Source organism: Neomonachus schauinslandi, chromosome 9, assembly GCF_002201575.2.
Source record: "Neomonachus schauinslandi chromosome 9, ASM220157v2, whole genome shotgun sequence".
Classification (NCBI taxonomy): Eukaryota; Metazoa; Chordata; class Mammalia; order Carnivora; family Phocidae; genus Neomonachus; species Neomonachus schauinslandi.
The window spans coordinates 101,824,121-101,843,831 of NC_058411.1; the positions used below are offsets into that span (position 1 = coordinate 101,824,121).

The 19,711-nt window shown below is 44.5% G+C and overlaps 1 long non-coding RNA gene across 1 annotated transcript; it reads left to right on the plus strand.

Annotated features, from left to right (window-relative positions):
• Positions 1–1,434: 1,434 nt before the first annotated feature.
• On the plus strand, positions 1,435–17,212 carry LOC110584022. Its single transcript, XR_002480550.1, has 3 exons — positions 1,435–1,538; positions 12,319–12,426; positions 17,016–17,212. It is a non-coding gene; the product is annotated as an uncharacterized LOC110584022 (long non-coding RNA).
• Positions 17,213–19,711: the final 2,499 nt, after the last annotated feature.

The following is a 19,711-nucleotide window of genomic DNA, read 5'->3' on the forward strand; positions in this document are numbered from 1 at the left end:
AGAGAGAGAGAGACACAGCAAGAGAGGGAACACAGGCAGGGGGAGTGGGAGAGGGAGAAGCAGGCTTCCCGCTGAGCTGGGAGCCCAATGCGAGGCTCCATCCCAGGACTCTGGGATCATGACCTGAGCCAAAGGCAGACGCATAAAGACTGAGCCACCTAGGCGCCCCTGTATCTTTTTTTTTTTTTAAGTAGGCTCCACGCCCAGTGTGAGGCTTGAACTCACAACCCTGAGATGAAGAGTCGCATGCTCTACCGAATGAGTCAGCTAGGCACTTCCCCCATTATGTATTCTTTCATATTAAGGCCATTAACCAGTAATCACATATGCTGCAAATATTTTTCCCAACTTGTTATTTCCTATTAACTCTATCTTATTAATTTGGGGAGTGATTTTAAAACTATATAGAATTTTTAAATTTCGTATACATATATTTCAAACCTATTGGTGTTTCCTGTTTTGCTTTTGTGTTTTGACAGGCCTTTGCCATCTTAGGATCAGCTAAACTTTCTTCTCATTCTTTTGTTATATTTATCCTTTAACTTTTTAATTCACCTGGAATTTATTCTGGCACTTGATGCATAGTAAGACTCAGAACACTTTCTAATGATCACTCCTAGTTATTGCTTCAGTTCCTTACTAATGCCCAGGATGGTGTCAAAACCCTCAACTTCTGAGACACTATAAAGACAGGAGGAATAGAAGTCAAGGTCAGGAAGACCTGGGCTCTATAACTCTCCCTCCTCCTCCAAAGCTCAGTGTCTCCTACAGTGTCCCTGGGTCTTTGCACTGCTGGCATATAAAGGGACCCAGAGCCACTTTGCCTTGGCAGCCCGCTGTCAGGGAATCCCACCTGGCTTCCCAAAGAACCATGAAGTTCCAGTTGGAGTTCGTATGCTGCTGAGAACTCCCCAGCTGTTCTATCTGGCCACATCTGAGAAAGTCCTTTGTTCTCTCCAGTTCCCCACCAGTGCCTTCACCTGAGACGTATGCAGCCCTCTCTGCTCCCTCCCCCCTTTGTCAACATCAGACACTGGGAAAGCTCACAGGTGTTCCAGCTAAGCCAGGGACTTAACTGGTGCTAAATTTCAGGCTAGCCAAGACCAATTCTAAATAGGTCAGATCCCTATTTGCCCCTGGGTTGGCATGCCTTTGGCTTGTGCCCCTTCTTTTCCCAGAAAGGTGGTCGGAAATTTAGTTTTAAGAAACTCAAGGGTGTGAGGTGGGGCCCTAATGATAACTTTTCACACTCCTGCCTTTCTGAGTATTTTTCTGAGAAACTCAGAGAAATCTGTGTCATTAGGAAACTATATAACAAGGCTACATTCTTTTTCTCTTCCTCTGTGGTCCACCTGTTGTCAGGAATCAAAACATGTGTGGCTTATTCTCAACACATTCCTGAAATCAACAGCAACTGCTGAAAGCCCTCCTTGTCTCTGCTCACCAGTTCTCCACAGGGTCACAACCATTGTCCCAAAAGCTCCATTGTGGGGGTTTGAAATCCATCTGTCATTCATGGGGATGTTTGACACGCTCAGGTAAGCTCCCATCTTTAAGATGTAAGAGTCTCCAGGTGCAGACTCTGTTGTCATGTTCTTTTCCATGCCGCCTTAATTTCTGACTGAAGCTGAGCCCCTAGTGGGCTGGTACTATAGGCTGAATGCTTGTGTCCCTCTGAAATGCATATGTTGAATCCTAACCCCCCAGTGTGATGGTATTGAGCAGTGAGCTTTTGAGAGGTAGTTAGGTCATCAGGGTAGAGCCCTCGTGAATGGAATTAGCGCCATTTTTTTTTTTTAAAGATTTTATTTATTTATTTGAGACAGAGAGAATGAGAGAGAGAGCACACGAGAGGGGGGCGGGTCAGAGGGAGAAGCAGACTCCCTGCTGAGCAGGGAGACCGATGCGGGACTCGATCCCGGGACTCCAGGATCATGACCTGAGCCGAAGGCAGTCGCTTAACCAACTGAGCCACCCAGGCGCCCGAATTAGCGCCATTTTAAAAAGAGCTCCCTCACTCCTACTGTGTAAGGACACAGTGATGAGACTTCCATTCGGAGCTAGGAAGTGGGCTCCAAATCTGCCCACACCATTGATCTTGGACTTGCCACCCTCCAGAATTGTGAGAAATAAATTGTCTGTATTTAAGCCACCCAGTCTATAGGGTTTTGTTATAGCAGCCTGAACAGACTAAGCAGGCTGGCCTGGCAGAACATTTCACCTCATTCTTGGAGATTGTGCTGGGTTTTCTCCATGTGTCCCTGACCTGATCTGCTCTCTCTCCATCCTTCACCCTTCTCTGTGCCCAGGAGACTGACCTTGACGGACTGCACCTGCTGAGTTCCCTTGTGCTCTGGTTTCTAATTGGGTTGGGCCAATGAGATGCATCAGTAGGAAAGCACAAGGTGGGCGAAGGGAAATATTGGGGTATTTACTCCCCTGGTTCTATCCTTGACAGGCCCTTTTCTTCCATATGGCTGTATTACTCTGAAGGAAACAGTTGCTTCAGGTGTCCCTTTCCTACAACTCTTACGGGGTTCCAGTCATTACTTCCTTCCCTTTTGGTTCTTCTGCCTGAGGGCTGGTATCTCATGATCTTTTGTTGATTTCTGTTAACCCCGTCTCAGCCTTGTAAATAATACCTATATGAAGCTATCTTCAGTGATCTCTTTTGAATAGGCCTTTGTGATCTGCCAGGACCCTGACATGGGGATCCCTTGCCAGGATGTGCTCCTCTTTAGCCTGCAAGGCTTCGTAGATTTGTAGATGGGGTCCGTCTGCCCTTCAGCCTTCAATCCAACCAGGTCACTACAGGGATGTCCATTGTCCCTAACTATAGAATCCTTAATGTTTAACAGGTTATGGCTTGAGATGGAAAACAGGAATCTTGAGACAGCCTAGAATCCTAGTCATGAAGATCTTTGCCACATTATGGGCTGCATTGGGACCACCTAGGAACTTGCTGGAAATGCAGACTCAGGCCCCAACCCCAGACCTCCTGGGTCAGAATCTGCCTTTTAACAAGATACCCTGGCAATTTGCATTCACATCCCAGTGTGAGAAACACTGCCCTAGATTTACCATCCCAGCATTCTCTCTGGAGTATTCCTAACTTCCTGTGGGACTGTAAGGAAGCCAGAACCCAAATTCCCACTACTCCAGGTAACAAATCAAGGATATTTCTCTAGATTGGAACGGAGGCCAACCCCCCCCCCAACCTCCTTCTCCAAGATGTTTTATCCATTTCAGCAAATCTTATTCTCTCTTACTATGTCGAGGAAACCTTTAAGTCAATGATACTCAAACTTGGTTGCATGTTAGAATCACCAGAGGAGCATCCTAGGTCAGTTTTAGAGCATTTGGGGGTGGTACCCAGGCGATGGTGTGTGCTTGTTTGTTTATGGGGGGAGTGGGGTGGGGAGGGGCAGAGGGAGAGAGAATCTTAAGCACGCTCCACACTCACCACAGCCCAATGTGGGGCTCGATCTCACAACCCTGAGATAGTGACCTGAGCCTAAGCTGAACGCTTAACTGACTGAGCCACCCAGGCGCCACCCCTCCCCCGCCCCCCCGCCCCGCCGCAGTAGTTTCTAAAACTCCCCAGGTTATTCCATGAGGAACCAAGGTTGAGAACTACTATTCTCAGTTCCTCAGAGGGCTCAACATTTTCAAAAGCAAAGCCCAGAAGAACTATAGGCTACTCCCGCTGAAAGGTGGGGAGAGGGGAAAATACAGAGGGGGGATAAAATCATTGCTGTTCAGCTCCACCAGGCGGGGCATCCCAGCACTGCGCTACCTGGCTTGAGGATCAGGTGCCAGGTCTCCTGGTCTCCCCAGCTGTTTTCCTGCAAACCCTCTCATAGCCTGCCTGAGTCTCCACGGAAGGAAGTGAGCTACTCAGAGGCCAGGTGCTCTCCCAAACTTCACTGTCTCCCCCCAGCTCATAGTAAATGCATTTTACAAAGATGCTGGGTCAGCAAAAATGTATGCAAATGTAAGCACTTACCGCCTACGTTAATCCTTTCTCAATAACCACTGCTGTCTCGGGTGGCTTTTCTTTTCACGCTCTTGTACTGCAATTTCACGCTCCTTATGTCCATGTGTCTATGTGTTCTCTTCCCTAAAAGTCCATAGGTTTCTTAAGATCAGGATGGACTCTCATTCCCCAATTTGCCCAAGTAGCAGGGCAGGCGCAGGAATCTGTCCCCTGAGTGCCATACTCCGTGTAACTGGCGTGCTGGTCTTTCTTTGAGAACTAACTATTCTGCCTCTGGTTTACCCAGAACCCTGCTTTTCCTGTCACAACTTTCTAGGTCCTTCTGGATGCATGCCTTTGGTCCTCCCTCTGCCTCAACTTGGTGTGATGAAAAGACTGAAGGACCACAGAATTCTGGCTAAGTCCAAGTTAATTTGTTTGTTTACTTTTTTTTTAAGCAGTTTTTTTTTTTTTTTAAGATTTTATTTATTTATTTGACAGAGAGAGAGAGAGCACAAGCAGGGGGAGTGGCAGAGGGAGAGGGAGAAGCAGACTCCCCACTGAGCAGAGAGCCTGATGTGGGGCTTGATCCCAGGACCCTGGGATCATGACCTGAGCAGAAGGCAGACCCTTAACCAACTGAGCCACCCAGGCGCCCCAAGTTAACTTGTTTCTAAAACTGGGAAAATAAGGCTAAGTCATTATAGGGTTAATGAGATATTATAGTGAGCTCTTCCCTTGGAAAATGTGTTCAAGCAAAAATAAATGAAAATCATTCTGATTTCCCATTAGATAAAAGCTGATTAAAAGGCTAATGGGTCCGCACGCTCAGAGTATTAAGAAGAATGGTGCTCTATTTGTTCACATTTAAAAATGTATTAAAACTATTTGTAGAATGTCTGCTATACACAAAGTGGTAGACATTGTAAGCCCTGTTACCTGGGAGCACAGAAACTTTTTAAGTCTAATAGCCACTTAACCTTTGTAAGTTGTTTCCCCATCTGTTAAATGAAAATAATCTGTATGTCTATTTCATAAGGTTATATGAATACATAATGAGGTAATACTTGTAAAGTGCATAGTACACTGCAGATACTCAGTAAATGCCAACTATAATTCCTAGAGCTTCTTGATTATAAAGAAATCAGTTGGCTCTGGAAATATTGGGCTAATGGTGATTTCCCTAGTGGTGACTTGTAAAATGCTAGGTTTCTAGAATAGTTCTGACTTAGGGAAGATCATGAATTCGTTCCATCTGCAGGAAATACTTGCTGGAGTCTTACCTTTGAATCAAAAACTGAGAGATTGTTCTTTCAAAGTGCAGTAGATGACACAAGGAGCCCCTTGACATGCAGGACAAGCACTGGCCAGCAGAGAGCTTTATCTCGCCTTTCCAGAGGGCCTTACTGTTGGCTCCGTCTCCCTTATCTGTTACCCGGTCACTCCCTAAGCAGCTGTGCGTAATAAACTCCAAATTCACAGACCGGGGTTATTGTGAATTGTGAATGTAAGACTGAGTCTAATCTCCAAATATTTTCTCCTAAATATTCCATTCGTCTGAAACTAGTTAACTATTTTAAACTATTTAAATTCCAAATTGCTGGGGCGCCTGGGTGGCTCAGTTGGTTAAGCGACTGCCTTCGGCTCAGGTCATGATCCTGGAGTCCCTGGATCGAGTCCCGCATCGGGCTCCCTGCTCGGCGGGGAGTCTGCTTCTCCCTCTGACCCTCCCCCTCTCATGCTCTCTCTCTCTCTCTCATTCTCGCTCTCAAATAAATAAAATCTTTAAAAAAAAATAAATTCCAAATTGCCCTTAGGTGAAAGTTAAATACCATTGGCTCTACATATATTTTTCATAGAGATACTTAGTCCGAAAATCTAGTAGAATTGTGCCAGCTCTGTGGTCACTGTGTAGCACCGACTTTAAAGCAGTGGGATACTGGGAGCGAGGGGAGAGTTGTGTTGCTGATCTGTAGTGTTTGCTCATTTCCACGAATGTCTGCATCAGGGTCAATTTCAAGTACTAAAATGAAGTCACTTCATACAGAGTGGGGAAGAGAGGAGCACAATCCTCCTGATCAGGTAATGCCAAAGTCTTATTTTAGGAATATTTTCACTGTCATCAAAACTGCTAGTAAAATATCCATATTGACACTTTGGGGCACCCTTTTCTCTGACACCAAAAGCAGGAATGAAAAATGGGAGGGGTGCCTGGGTGGCGCAGTTGGTTGAGCAGCCAACTCTTGGCTTCAGCTCAGGTCTTGATCTTGGGGCTGTGGGATCGAGCCCCAAGTCATGCTTGAGTTTCTCTCTCCCTCGCCCTCTGCCCCTCCCCCTGCACTCTCTCTTTCTCTGTGAAGTAAATAGATCTTTTTTAAAAATGGGAGAGGGCAACCCTGTCGGGACCCCGCTCACTCTGGAGCGCTTTTTCTGTATCTTCACTTAATAAACTTCTATGGCTTTACTCACACAAAAAAATAATAAATAAATAAATAAATAATGGAAGAAAGAAGGGACTACTAGACTAACTCACAAACTGGATGGTTGGCCTTGAATAAAGAAGAGTTGACCTCCTGGATCATTTTATCCACCTGAGCACAGCCCATTACACAGAATAAGAGCTCTACCAGCCTTCCTTCTCAGACTTGCTAATGATGTAGTAACACATTAAATATGGAATTTCAGGTTAGGAAGGGACAATCCATTCCTATTTTCAACAGCTCTAATTGTTCCTTCTATCGTGTGGAAGTCTGCTTGCTTTTAAATTCACCCATTGAATTTCTGGCTTAGGAAGGGAACATAGAAAACACATGTCATTCATTTTCCAACCGACAGCTCTGAGCTAATTGAGGACAGGGTTTCACCTTCTCTTAGAATTTACCCCTCCAAATTCTTAATTGCAGGAAACAAACTGAGGGTTGCTGGAGTGGGGGGTGGGGTGGGAGGGATGGGGTGCCTGGGTGATAGACACTGGGGAGGGTATGTGCTCTGGTAAGCGCTGTGAATTGTGCAAGACTGTTGAATCTCAGATCTGTACCTCTGAAACAAATAATGCAATATATGTTAAGAAAAAAAAAAGAAGAAGAAGGTAGCGGGAGGGGAAGAATGAAGCGGGGGAAATCGGAGGGGTAGACGAACCATGAGAGACGATGGACTCTGAAAAACAAACTGAGGGTTCTAGAGGGGAGGGGGGTGAGAGGATGGGTTAGCCTGGTGGTGGGTATTGAGGAGGGCACATTCTGCATGGAGCACTGGGTGTTATGCACAAACAATGAATCATGGAACACTACATCTAAAACTAATGATGTAATGTATGGGGATTAACATAAGAATAAAAAAATAAATAAATAAAATAAAATAAAATAAAAAAGCCCACATCGGGCTCCTGGCTCACCGGGGAGCCGGCTTCTCCCTCTCCCTCTGTCTCAAATGAATAAATAAAATCTTTAAAAAAAAAAAAAAAAAGAATTTACTTCTCCAGGATGCATATCCTAGTATTCGCAGTTTCTCATCACCCTTTTTATATTTCTTTGGACATGCTCCAATTTGCCCACATCCCTCTTAAAATAGGCCCAGTGACCGAACGCATTGTCAGCTCTGAATCACAGGGAACTGTTACTTGCCTTGTTCTGATCATCACATGTGTACCAGTTCAGCCTCATATCACATATGCTTTTTTGGCAATGTGATGGCACCACACTGTTGATTTACATAACCTTGTAGGTGACTAACACCCTAAGTCTTTTTAAGTGTTACTAAACCTCTTATTTCTCATGCTCTAATTGCATTTTAAGAAATCTACATCTAGTGAATATTCTAAAAACCAGTGAATTGCACTCTTTGTCAGTGGGTTGTATGGTATGTGAATATCAATAAAGCTGTTAAAAAATATAAGTGCAGGAAAGAAAAGCAGATGTGTTTTATCAAATAACGACTAAATCTTGCCAGACACATTATTTCACATAATCCTTTCAACAATCCTTTGGCGTTCTAGAGGAACTAAGAGCCTTGTGTAAGTGGGGGAGCAGGGATTTGAACACAGGTCTGCTCAAGATGCCCATGTTCCTTCCACCACACTGCTTCCCTGTCACCGTGCTACGTGCTAGGCACCATGATTGGTGCCCAGGTGAAGTTAGAGGGAGGAGGTCTTCCAGGCAAGCAGCGCCGCAGGACCATGCGGACCCTCAGAGCACTAGTAGGTGATAGGGTGACTTAGATTCAGGCATGAAAAGGAAGGTGTCCCAAAAGTGAAGCAAATATGATGATTGGTGAAAGTGGGGGTGGTGGAGTTGGGGGAGGTGTTGGAAATAACCCTGTGAGAGACCCAGAGTGGCAGTGTGGGTCACATAGGACGAAGTGCTGGTAGCAAGGTCTCAGCTTGGTCTGTGTCCAGATGTGTTACCTAGGAAGAATAGCTGTATGCACATCGGAGTGCTGATTTTAAAGGGGCCAGGGTCCTGGCTGGGTTATAGAGGCAGGGGCTGAAGCCTGGGGCATCCAGGAGTCCGGTCCTGCGACACGGAATCAAACTGAATCCCAGGATGAGGCTGAAGCCCAGAGGCCAGAACCAGAGCATTTAGTGAAGCAGGACAAGTCACAGGGTGACCTAACAGTGTCCCCTGAACTCCTGAACCAGGGCTCCTTGAAACCTTCAGCTAGAGGTAGGATTTGTCCCTGAATCTGGGGCAGAGCCAAAGCTATAGATGAATGTCCAGTGGCCCAGAATGGGGACTGACAGAACGTTAAAGTGCCTATCCAGTGTGGGGTTTTTTCCCTGCAACATGCATGACCAATGACAGCTGCAGTTATACATACCCCTGCAGAAGTAGTCAGGGTTAGAACATTCTGGGTGCGCCTCCATGACTCCACTTTCTTCCCTACTACACAAGAAAGTGTATCAGGAAGTGACAAAGAACGTTATTTCAGGAGTAGCTGTGAATCTGTTCCATTCAGTTTGGTCATCAGCAAACATTACTGGTGTGCATGTCTGGTTTGGGCAGGCCAGTGTGATAGGATCTCCCGGGTGGGCATCAGCAGGCAGACTCTGCCTGTGCAGCCAGAATCCCTGGCTTAGCCTCTCTCTCTCTGTCTCTCTCTCTCTCTCAGCCAACCACTCACGCAGCCAAGACTCCTTGGGTTTCACGTAACAGATACAAGCTTGCCTGAGCTCAATGGAGAGAGTGCTGGACATGGGCCAGGGCAGGAAGGGCAGCGGGGCCTCAGGGGGGTCAGAACAAAGCCCTGAGAGGCCCCGGGAATGGAGACAACTCTTCTCTTGCCACCTCCCTTTTTCTCTCAGGGGTGACCTGGTTTCTCATCTCTACTTCTCCCTGATACTCTTTCAGCCTCCTCTCCCTACACCCCAGTTTTTCTGCTTCTCAGGGCTCACAGTGACAGTGGCCATGCTAGCCCCTTGTTGTATGCTGTCCTCGTTTCAGGGCCAACAGTGACCGACCAGAAGGCCTGTGTCCCAGTCCCAGATGCCCTGGCGAGAGAAGCTGGTTTTCTCAGCTTGGGTCAGGAGCGTGGAGTCCAGTAGCCTGTGGGCACTTGGGACCATGGTGGCTCCTGGGGCACACTGTAGTGGAAGAGGGTGAGGGAAGCTCTTAGGGAAGGAGGCAGAGGTTGGACAGAGACCCCATAATGTTGCTTCTTCCCTCCAAACCATTGTCACTACCACCTTTGGCCACGCTAAGTCCTCCTCTCAGGCTGCCTCGCTATTGCTCTGTCTTCTCCCTGAAGCATCTGGTTATTTGCTGGACATAGTTTGTTGACTAAAAACACCTTCTCCACAAACTTCAGCAAATTGGTGATGAATGTATGCAATAACATTTTTTTTCATGTAGAATAATCAAATCTAGGGACCACATTTGAGGAGAGATACCATTTTTTTTTTAAAGATTTTATTTATTTTAGAGCTAGAGAGCAAAAGTGTGGGGAAGAACAGGAGAGAGACCAGCAGATTCCATGCTGAGTGTGGAGCCTGATTCAAGGCTCAGTCCCATGACCCTGAGGTCATGACCTGAGCCAAAAATCAAGAGTCAGATGCCCAACCAACTGAGCCACCCAGGCACACACCCTCCCCCCCTTTTCTTTTTTTGAGAGAGAGAGAGAGAGAGGACAGGGAGGGGGCAGAGGGAGAGGGAGAGAGAGAATCTTAAGCAGGCTTCACCTTCAGCTTAACCAAATGAGCCACCCAGGTGCCCCAAGGGATACCATGTTAAACTAAAGACATCCCAAGTACATTGGAAATGAGCCCATTTACAAGGATCCACACTGCCTAGCAATGTATTTTACAACCAACAAAGTGCCTTGTAAACAGTCCTCGTATTATGTTTGAATGAGAACTATCTTACTCATACTTCAAGTATCTAAAGAATAAAATCTGCAAGCAGGGGCTAGAAGCAGAAAATTTTGAGTTTCTAACCTAAGTGGGTTCCTGCTTCATATTTATAAGACGGCATTGAGGGGAACTATGGGGTAAGCAGTTAAATCTGAAAGCTATCCTCTAAGGCCCTGCAAGCAACCAAGACTTCCGACCCTATAATCTCTAATGGTGATGACAATAATATCATCTGAGTGCTTATTTCATGTCAGACACTGTGCTAAGCACTTTACATGGATTATCTCATTTAATCTTTTCAACGTCTCTATGAGATAAATAGTAGTAGTATTCCCATTTTACAGATAAGGAAACTAAGGCACAGAGCTTAAGTATCATTCCCAAGACTTCATGAATGGTAACTTGCAAAACTAAGATGTAAGCCTAGGTCTAGCTGAAGCTCAAGAATTTTTTTTTTTTAAGATTTTATTTATTTATTTGACAGAGAGAGACACAGTGAGAGAGGGAACACAAGCAGGGGAGTGGGAGAGGGAGAAGCAGGCTTCCCATGGAGCAGGGAGCCCGATGTGGGGCTTGATCCCAGGACTCTGGGATCATGACCTGAGCCGAAGGCAGACGCTTAACAACTGAGCCACCCAGGCACCCCAAAGCTCAAGACTTTTTATCTTAACCAATATAATTTACTTAGAGATTCAAACAATAAATTTTTAAAAAATTATTTGAGGGTGGGGCGCCTGGGTGGCTCAGTCACTTAAGCATCCAACTCTTGATTTTGGCTCAGATCATGGTCTCAAGTTCGTGGGACTGAGCCCTGATTCTCCATCTCCCTCTCCTCCTCCCCACCTCCCCCCAACTCTCTTTCTAAAAAAAAAAATATTTGAGGGGTGCCTGGCTGGCTCAGTCAGTTAAGCATCTGACTCTTGATCTCAGCTTAGGTCTTGATCTCAGGGTCATGAGTTCAAGCCCCACATTGGGCTCCATGTTGGGCATGGATCCTACTTAAAAAAAATAATTTGAAAATGAAGCACCCTAAGAAAGAAAGAGAAGGAAGGAAGGAAGGAAGGAAGGAAGGAAGGAAGGAAGAAGCCCCCTAATGAACATTAGGTTTTCTTATCATTTTCATGACTCCTTAGGTCTTTTCATTTTCAATGTGTTTAAGTGTATTTTTGTGTCTCCTATAAAGAAGGCACTGATGTCAAGGGAGATGTAAAAATGATTAAGACCCTCTTGGGATTTTCAAGAAGCTCAAGGTCATCTAATAATAAGGAAGAGGCTATATAAACATAATTTCAACATATGATACACCATCTTAGAAACAAAGTCTAGAGGAGATTAAGGGAAGGTGCAATCATGTTCACTTACTATATAAAAGTTATGATTTAGGGCACCTGGGTGGCTCAGTTGGTTAAGGGACTGCCTTTGGCTCAGGTCATGATTCCAGGGTCCCAGGATCGAGTCCTGCATCAGGCTCCCTGCTCAGCAGGGAGTCTGCTTCTCCCTCTGACCCATTCCCCTCTCATGCTCTCTCTCTCTCTCAAATAAATAAAATCTTTAAAAAGTTATGATTTGTTGCATATGAATATTGTTAGATGAATTGTAGAAGAGAGACAGAAATCCCACGTTAACCAAAGTAATCAACAATTCTGAAGTGTGATGTTTAACAAGACTAGTATGACTTCTGGTAAATCATGTAGCTATGTCTTTATGTGAACCATGGAATGTGACCCCTCTAAATAAGACCATGACTTTAAAGGAAGAAATGCATCCTCAACAGGCTTGATCCTTGTTGCATATTTTCAGTAAACACTCTTCCTGAGGAAAACTCCTCTAATGTGAGCTGTTGTAAGTCAACAAACCAAGGCAGGGAGAATAAGAAGAAGAGCAGGGGAGATCTTTGGAAAGAGCTCTCTACTCAATGTGACGCTTTAGATCTCAAGAATCTTTCCAGAACGGTCCCAGACATAAATGGATACACCTGTTCTTTGTACTTTGATTGCAGAAACCAGTCTGTCATCTGCCACCAGCCGGGCCCAATGGGTCTTGGTTCTGCCTGCCATCCAGGAATCTGAGGTGTCCATTCCCATTGCCAACCCGGCTCTCTGTTCAGGTAACTCAATTTCACGTGCACATTTCTGTCCCCCTGAAGTCTGCAGCAGTCCGTGATCAGTACTGAGAGGCTTCACCGTGGCAGTGGAAAGCAGGATGCACTCCAGACTTTGGACAAAGTCGCTCTAGTGCTCCTTTTCGTTTATGTACGACTTTACATTACAAAGCCCGTCACAATCATCATTAATTAAACCTGCTGCTCATTGCCCTCTGAGGTAGGACTGAATTAGTCTGCTCACTTTACTCCTGACAAAACAGATAGAAGGGCTTAGGGATTTGCTGAAGTGAAGTGTTTCAATCAAGGAAGCTTGGCCCAATTCTTTTTTCTAGTTCATTCTTTTTTGCCTGGAAAGAGGCCTTCACGGTGCCCAGCTCTTAACTCCAAGCAGCTTAAGGAAGTCAACTGGGAAGAGCTTCTTGGCAGGGAAACGATAGCAATCTGGAGCAGAGCAGAGCAGCAATGTGGGGCTTGAATTATTTGAAAACAGCCAAGCATATTCTGCTGGTTCCCTGTGGATGTCAGACATGTGCGCGCACACGATTGCTCCCGTCAGGCTGGGGAGCAGGGCCGGGACATGGGGCCGTAGCGGGAACACGGCTTACAGACAAAGCAGCCCACCCACCACCCGCATTTCCACTCTCTGTTACCGATCCTTTGTGTTATGCTTTTAAACAAACTCAAAATCAAACCTATTCCAAGAGCAGGCCTAGTCCCGCAATCTGTGGGGCTTGAGGTGAAAAAAAGTGAAAACAAACAACAACAAGAAATAACAAAAACAAAAACAAAGAAAACAGTGAAAACAGGGGGCGCCTGGGTGGCTCAGTTGGTTAAGCGTCTGCCTTCAGTTCAGGTCATGATCTCAGGGTCCTGGGATCGAGCCCCGCATCGCATCAGGCTCCCTGCTCAGCGGGGAGTCTGCTGCTCCGTCTCCCTCTGCCTGCAGCTCCCCCTGCTTGTGCTCTCTCTCTGTCAGATAAATAAATAAAATCTAAAAAAAAACAAAACAAAACAGTGAAAACAGGCCCACATATCTTGTGTCTAGATATTTAAAAATTATAAATGAAGATAACAAGTAAGTTTCTTACCTTGAGAGAGACGTTTATAATGACCTAAAAAAGAGATATGAAATTTAGAATACTTGGCTCCACAGAGCTCCAAGCCAGAATGTGGTGATTCAGGGAGAGCAGTCCTGGCCTGGGCTGACGCCCTGCTTTCTCAACCCCAGGCAAAGCCTGCACCATGAAGGGCCTCATACACCTACAAAGAGGATCCCAGACCATGCGTTCAAGCTGGGCCACATCAGCACCCCTTTTGGCCATTGCTTACGCCTGTGGTGCGACACCAATGTCACAGTGTATCCTCAGAAGGATAGGCCAGGAAAAGAGGCCCCTACCATTCCCGGAAGCAGGGTCTTTGGCAGGGAATTCTGGGGTCTGGGAACCTAGAGTGGGTTCTAGAAAGGCAGCATGGCTCTGAGTGAATACATCCACCTGGCCTGTGGATTCCTCGCCCAGGGGGGCGTGGGGACCCGAAGAGGACAAGGGTAGGGCTCTCTAAAGAGCGGGCCCGAGGGGAGGGGCCCCTCTTGCGAAGACAAGAGAGCAAATGATATCTGGCCAAATGATACATAAGCCAAAAGTGTGAGTTAATACTGGAGCCTGCACAAATCTGGATACCAGAAGTAATTGCTACCTCAACTATAATACACATGGGCATGAGCCGTTTCAAGTGTTTTGCCTGCTCTCCTCCCACACATAACTTATTCTGGGCAGTAGCCATGCTGTCCAGTAGGTATAAGGGCCAGAAATCAAATGAATAAACTCCATAATTAAATATTTTACTGAGAGGTTACACCCAGATTCCAGAGCTCTAGGTGGTGATCTTGGCATGGGTGACCTTTTTTTTTTTTTTAAGATTTTATTTATTTATTTGACAGAGAAAGAATGAGACAGAGAGAGAGCATGAGAAGGGGGGGCGGTCAGAGGGAGAAGCAGGCCCCCTGCTGAGAAGGGAGCCCGATGCGGGACTCGATCCAGGGACTCCAGGATCATGACCTGAGCCGAAGGCAGTCGCTTAACCAACTAAGCACCCAGGCGCCCCATGGGTGACCTTTTTGTTGCCTCCCCAAGAAGAAAAGCATGACTCCCTGGGGCCCTGGGTGTGTGCTGCCCTGCTCTTTGTAGCAGTCCTTGGGTCAGCCAAGGTTGCAAGGAGCTATGGGACAAAACCAATCCCTCCGTCCGCATGATTCCCCTCAGAATCAGAGTCATGATCTCAGTCCTGGCTTGACATACAAAAAAGTTAAAATTATGAGCTTCTTTGTTAAGTCATATCCCTATTTCATTTAATGATTTACAACATTTAATTAAAAAAACTATGTCCACACATAAAAAGTATTTTTAGTCATCAATTCTCAAGGCAAAAGATGTAAATAGTGAAATGTATAAGATGTATACTTTGATGTTAATTTGTTGTTGTTGTGTATTTCAATGATAAGAGCACTGGATTCTGGATTCTTGGCTCAGACAAAGGCTTTAGTTCAGCCTTCTCTAACACCATGGTTCCTAATGTATGAAAGACATATTTCCTTAATGATCTTTGGATGTTGGCTACATAAATGAATTCCTTAAATTTTTTTTAATAGAGATAAAAACACAGCCCGAATCAGAAAAAGGAGTCAATTCATACCATCAGGTAGTGGTCACTTCTGGGGTGTGGACAGACAGATCCTCCTTCTGCCCTCACCCCCACCCCCAGCCTTCTCCCCCACAGATGCACTCAGTTCAGACAGAGCCACTCTGTGAGCCAAGGACAATATGTGCACCTACATTGACCCCATTTCTGGTTGTCACTTGACAACTTGAGCCAACTATTACTAGATGACCCAATGGTTATGATGTTGCCTCCCAAAGTACCTACCTTCCTGGAGGCATGCCCTCAGCCTCCCCACCTGTCCAGGCTCCCACGTCATTGTGATTCAGCCTCCTCACCCAGCCAGTTCAAGTGAATCATATGTCCAAGTAAGTGACTTAGTGCTGGTCAATAAGATCTTGCTGGGGTGGCCCCATCCTGCTCTCTAATAAGAAGCATGGCTTTCAGATGATGCTGATGACCATTCATAAAACTTGATGTCCTGGATGCTGTTCATCCAGAATAGTCCGGGAATGGGGCATTCTAATACACTGGGGAATATGCTGACCTATAGACTACCAGTTTTGAAAGAAAAATAAACTAATTAGGAAAGAACTATAAATTAACAAAACAGCACATCACTGGCATATCATAATTTTACCCAGCATTGTAATTACGTATGCATGTACCCCACTTCTCCTGCAAGACCACAGGCTTCTTAAGGGATGGTCAGTACCAGTTTCGTCTTTATTCCCCTTATAGTACCTAGTGGGTTGCTTTATATATTGTAGGTGCTAAAAAAAAAAAAAAAAAGGTTTTGTTAAATGAATGAAAATATAGAACACAAACTATAATTTGCCAACACTGACTTAATCCTTCTCTGATGACTCAGGCCCTCCAGGGTTCAGGCTTATTATTACATGTGTTATCTCTGGGGATGTTTAATACAGACCAACTGGCTGACAGGGGAATTCTACAATGACTGGAAGACAGTACTGGGTATCTACCGATTCATTCCACTTCTATGTCTATGTGCCTGTATTTAAAAGTCAAACACAGAAGTGATCCCACTCATTATTCCCTGAAAGAAATACCACATCCCATAGAAGATTTCAAATAAAGAGTATCAGCTAGCTTCTGCTTTTAAACCTTCACCAGGTCAAGGAATTTATCTTTGAGATTTTTGAAAAGGTAGGATGTCATTAGTACTATTAATGTATTATAACAGTTATTTTATTAAAGTCTAATCATCGGATTATAATTTAATGAATGCAAACATATTTATCGCTATGCACCTAATATATGCCAAGCCCTGTGTTAGTCATTAGGGATACAATATGAATATAATTCATACCCTCAAGAAATTTAAATAATTTATCTTTAAGAGCATTTTATTATACGGATCATTTTACAGAACTTTAGATATCACTGTAGAAAATTAGCCTGGGTGTGATGTGACCCTCTAACAGGTCCTATAACTCACTAAAAATACAGAATAATACAAAAGAAAAAATGCAAATGTTAACTTAATTATTGACACTAGTCTTTTTTTTTCCCCCTGAAAAACTCAGCCTCCAGAATGTTCATTTAAGAATCTAGTTTTTTACACTTTTTGAATGCTGGGTAAGTTAGCTTCTGGACATGAGGTGATTTTCATTTCCATTGAGTACCATGTCTGTCCCCCAGGACTTGGGGGCAAGGCAGCTGCCCCAAGTGGGGAGAAAGGAGCCATCACAGCACCCCTCCCCTCTGGCCAATCTTTCTGTGGGTGCAGTCGCGAGAGAGGCGGCAGGAGGGAGCCCTGCCCTGGGATTCAGGAGAAACCAGTCCAGTTTGTCAGCTTCCTGTAAACACGCTGATTTTCATCATGACAGTAGGACTTTACAATTCAATCTTCATATCTAAAACTAAGGGTTTAGATGCAATCAGTTTCCCAACATATATTCTGCGAAACACAGGTCCCAGAAGATGCTCCATCAAAAAGGTGCCTCGGAGCACAAGTGTGAGGAAGCCTGAACTCTGCACCCGACTGTGAAGAGTCAGTCACAAAGCACATCAGCACATTGAGGATTCGGAGAAACCGTATCATCAAAACACTGTGAGAGCAGCATTTCTCAAAAGCATTTGGCATGAAACCCATTCTTCTAGCTTCACCCACCGATTCACTTAATGTTCTGAGGTACAAACTTTGGAAACAATAAATGATCTCTACACTCATTGGTTTTATAGTATCTTAAAGCAGAAAATAGTCTTAGAAGATAGAGGTCCATAAGGTTAGGATCTCATAGCTAGTCAGCGGCCAAACTAGGTCCCTTTCATTTGTCAATTTCTCACATTCCATATGCCAATAACCCCAGTGAATGAAATTTTACTGTGAGCAGGGCTCCAAAGAGCCTCAGTAATTGAAATTTGCAGATTTTTCACTAAGCTCCAGGGTTTCCACTTTGGGTTAAATTCTTGGTTGAAGTGACTCCTGATTAAGCAAAACTAATGGTGCATATCCATAGGCTGGGGAGATGTTACCAAGCAGAGAATTATCCACAATTCAAGAAATTAATGAGAAGGGGGGAAAGCGAAACAAACAGCACAGAGTCCAAAGCCCAAGTAATTATCTCCTGGGTAACTAAAAGTAAATTCCTTTTTTTTTTTTAATACTGAGTTCAAGGAGATCCTTTGATTTTTTTTTTTTTTAAAGTATTGAGTCATATTTTCCTTTGGTGTCAGGATTAAGAAAAGAGAACTGATATTTGCTATACCAACCTCAAAGTCCAGTGTCCTAGATAGTGTCTCCTTAATGCTAACTTAAAAGAAGTCTCACACATCACTTCATAATGGACTTTGCCTTGAGCTTAGAGGACAAAGATAGTTTTAAGCTTCACTTTCTTTTCAGGCAGTTTGCTTGTAAAGAATTCTGTAAGTTGGTGGCTAAGTAAACAACTGTATGCTCCTAGCGGTGAATTGGCTGTCCCACAGTCCCAACTATAGTATAGCCCAACCCCAAAGTAATTAAAGAACCGAGCAATTTGCATTCTTTTCCTACAAAACTACTCTTGAGTAGCAGATGGCAAACACAAATGTTTTGCTCTAGAGACATATGGAAACCTCTCTGTTTTAAAAGCCTCAATGAATATTAAACGCTGAATAATGGCATTCATTGCAAAAATAAGATGTTGTGATAATCTCCCAAACAGGCCTAATTAGGCCATATAGCTACTTGAGTTTCATAGAGTAATACGTGGGAAATTACTATGTGATTAGGATTTCATTAGCAGTTTTTCTTAATCTGAATTTTCATCCTGGCACCGAAAAATCACCTATTCAGCCTATTTCTTCAGCATTCTGTTATGTTGCAACCATCACTTATAATTGTAAATCTTAAAAATGAGTAGTCAAAGAATTCTGCTTGATTTCATATTAACTGCTTCGGTTCTGTCTGAACAGTGAGAGTGAGGAATTTCAAGAGAGATCGGATGTTTTATCATAGGTTCTAGAGCATTCAACATGTTCCCTGATTAACTCCATTTAATAAGCCTTGCTGCTGTTAAATTAGAAAAAAAGTCTATGTTTATTCAGGAAATGATTATCCATATTAAGTGGGAATTGGAAGCAGGAATATGACTGGATATGGCTCAAAATACAAAGCAGAGTCTCATTTTTCTCTGAACCTTTTAGACTGGCACCCTCATAAATTGTTGTCACCACCACAGAGAGGACTGAAACGTTGCACTCCTTGGAAAGAGAGAAGTACTGATAACTGAGTCATAGGGTGGACTGAATGCTATTTGGAACAAGGAACTAGGTGTCTTGCGCTCCTTTCCCAGCACCACACCCTGCCTGGCCTCCAAGAGACCTACTAGGCCTCGAGGCTGTTGGGGTAAATCTCGATTCACCAGGGTGCTTGGTTCGCCTGGGAGGGTCACCTGTTATGGGGGTTTGGATTCAAGAGCCAAAGGATTCTATAGTCAGGAAGGGATTATCTAACCCAGCCCCCCTCATTTTACAGTTGAGGAAACTGAGGCATAGAAAGGTTGTTGTCCTTGTTTAAGGTCACAGAGCAGAGCTAGTTAGTGGCAGAGCTGGGAACAAAACTCAGGTCACCTGGTGCTTAGTCCAGTCCTCTCTCCATTACAAAACCCCAAAACTTAGAAAGTTCAAGGCTGGGACATCTGGGTGGCTCAGTCCATTGAGCGTCCAACTCTGATTTCAGCTCAGGTTATGACCTCAGGGTTGTGAGATTGAGCCCCTGTCAGGCTCCTTGCTCAGCAGGTAGTCTGCTTGACATTCTCTCTCTCCCTCTGCCCCTCCCCTCCCAGTCTCTCTCTCTCTCTTTCAAATAAATACAATAATCTTTTAAAAAAAGAAAAAAGAAAGTTCAAGGCTGCCGAAATCGTTGACCTTCGCTACTTGCTTTGAGTTGAGGTAGAATAGAGAGGAGTCAGGTGTATAAGTGCCTATGTTAATTCTAGCTTTGGACCACCCAGCCCCTCTTTAAGCAGTTATTTGCTTCTTGCTCTTCTTCCCAGTTCAACATCAACCCACCTGTTTAAGAGAACAAGTCAGAATTTTCCTGGATCAGCTCCATGACTTCTCCAGAAATTCCAACATAAACAACCACCTAGCAGTACTCAATACAAATATTGATATGTACTTGACA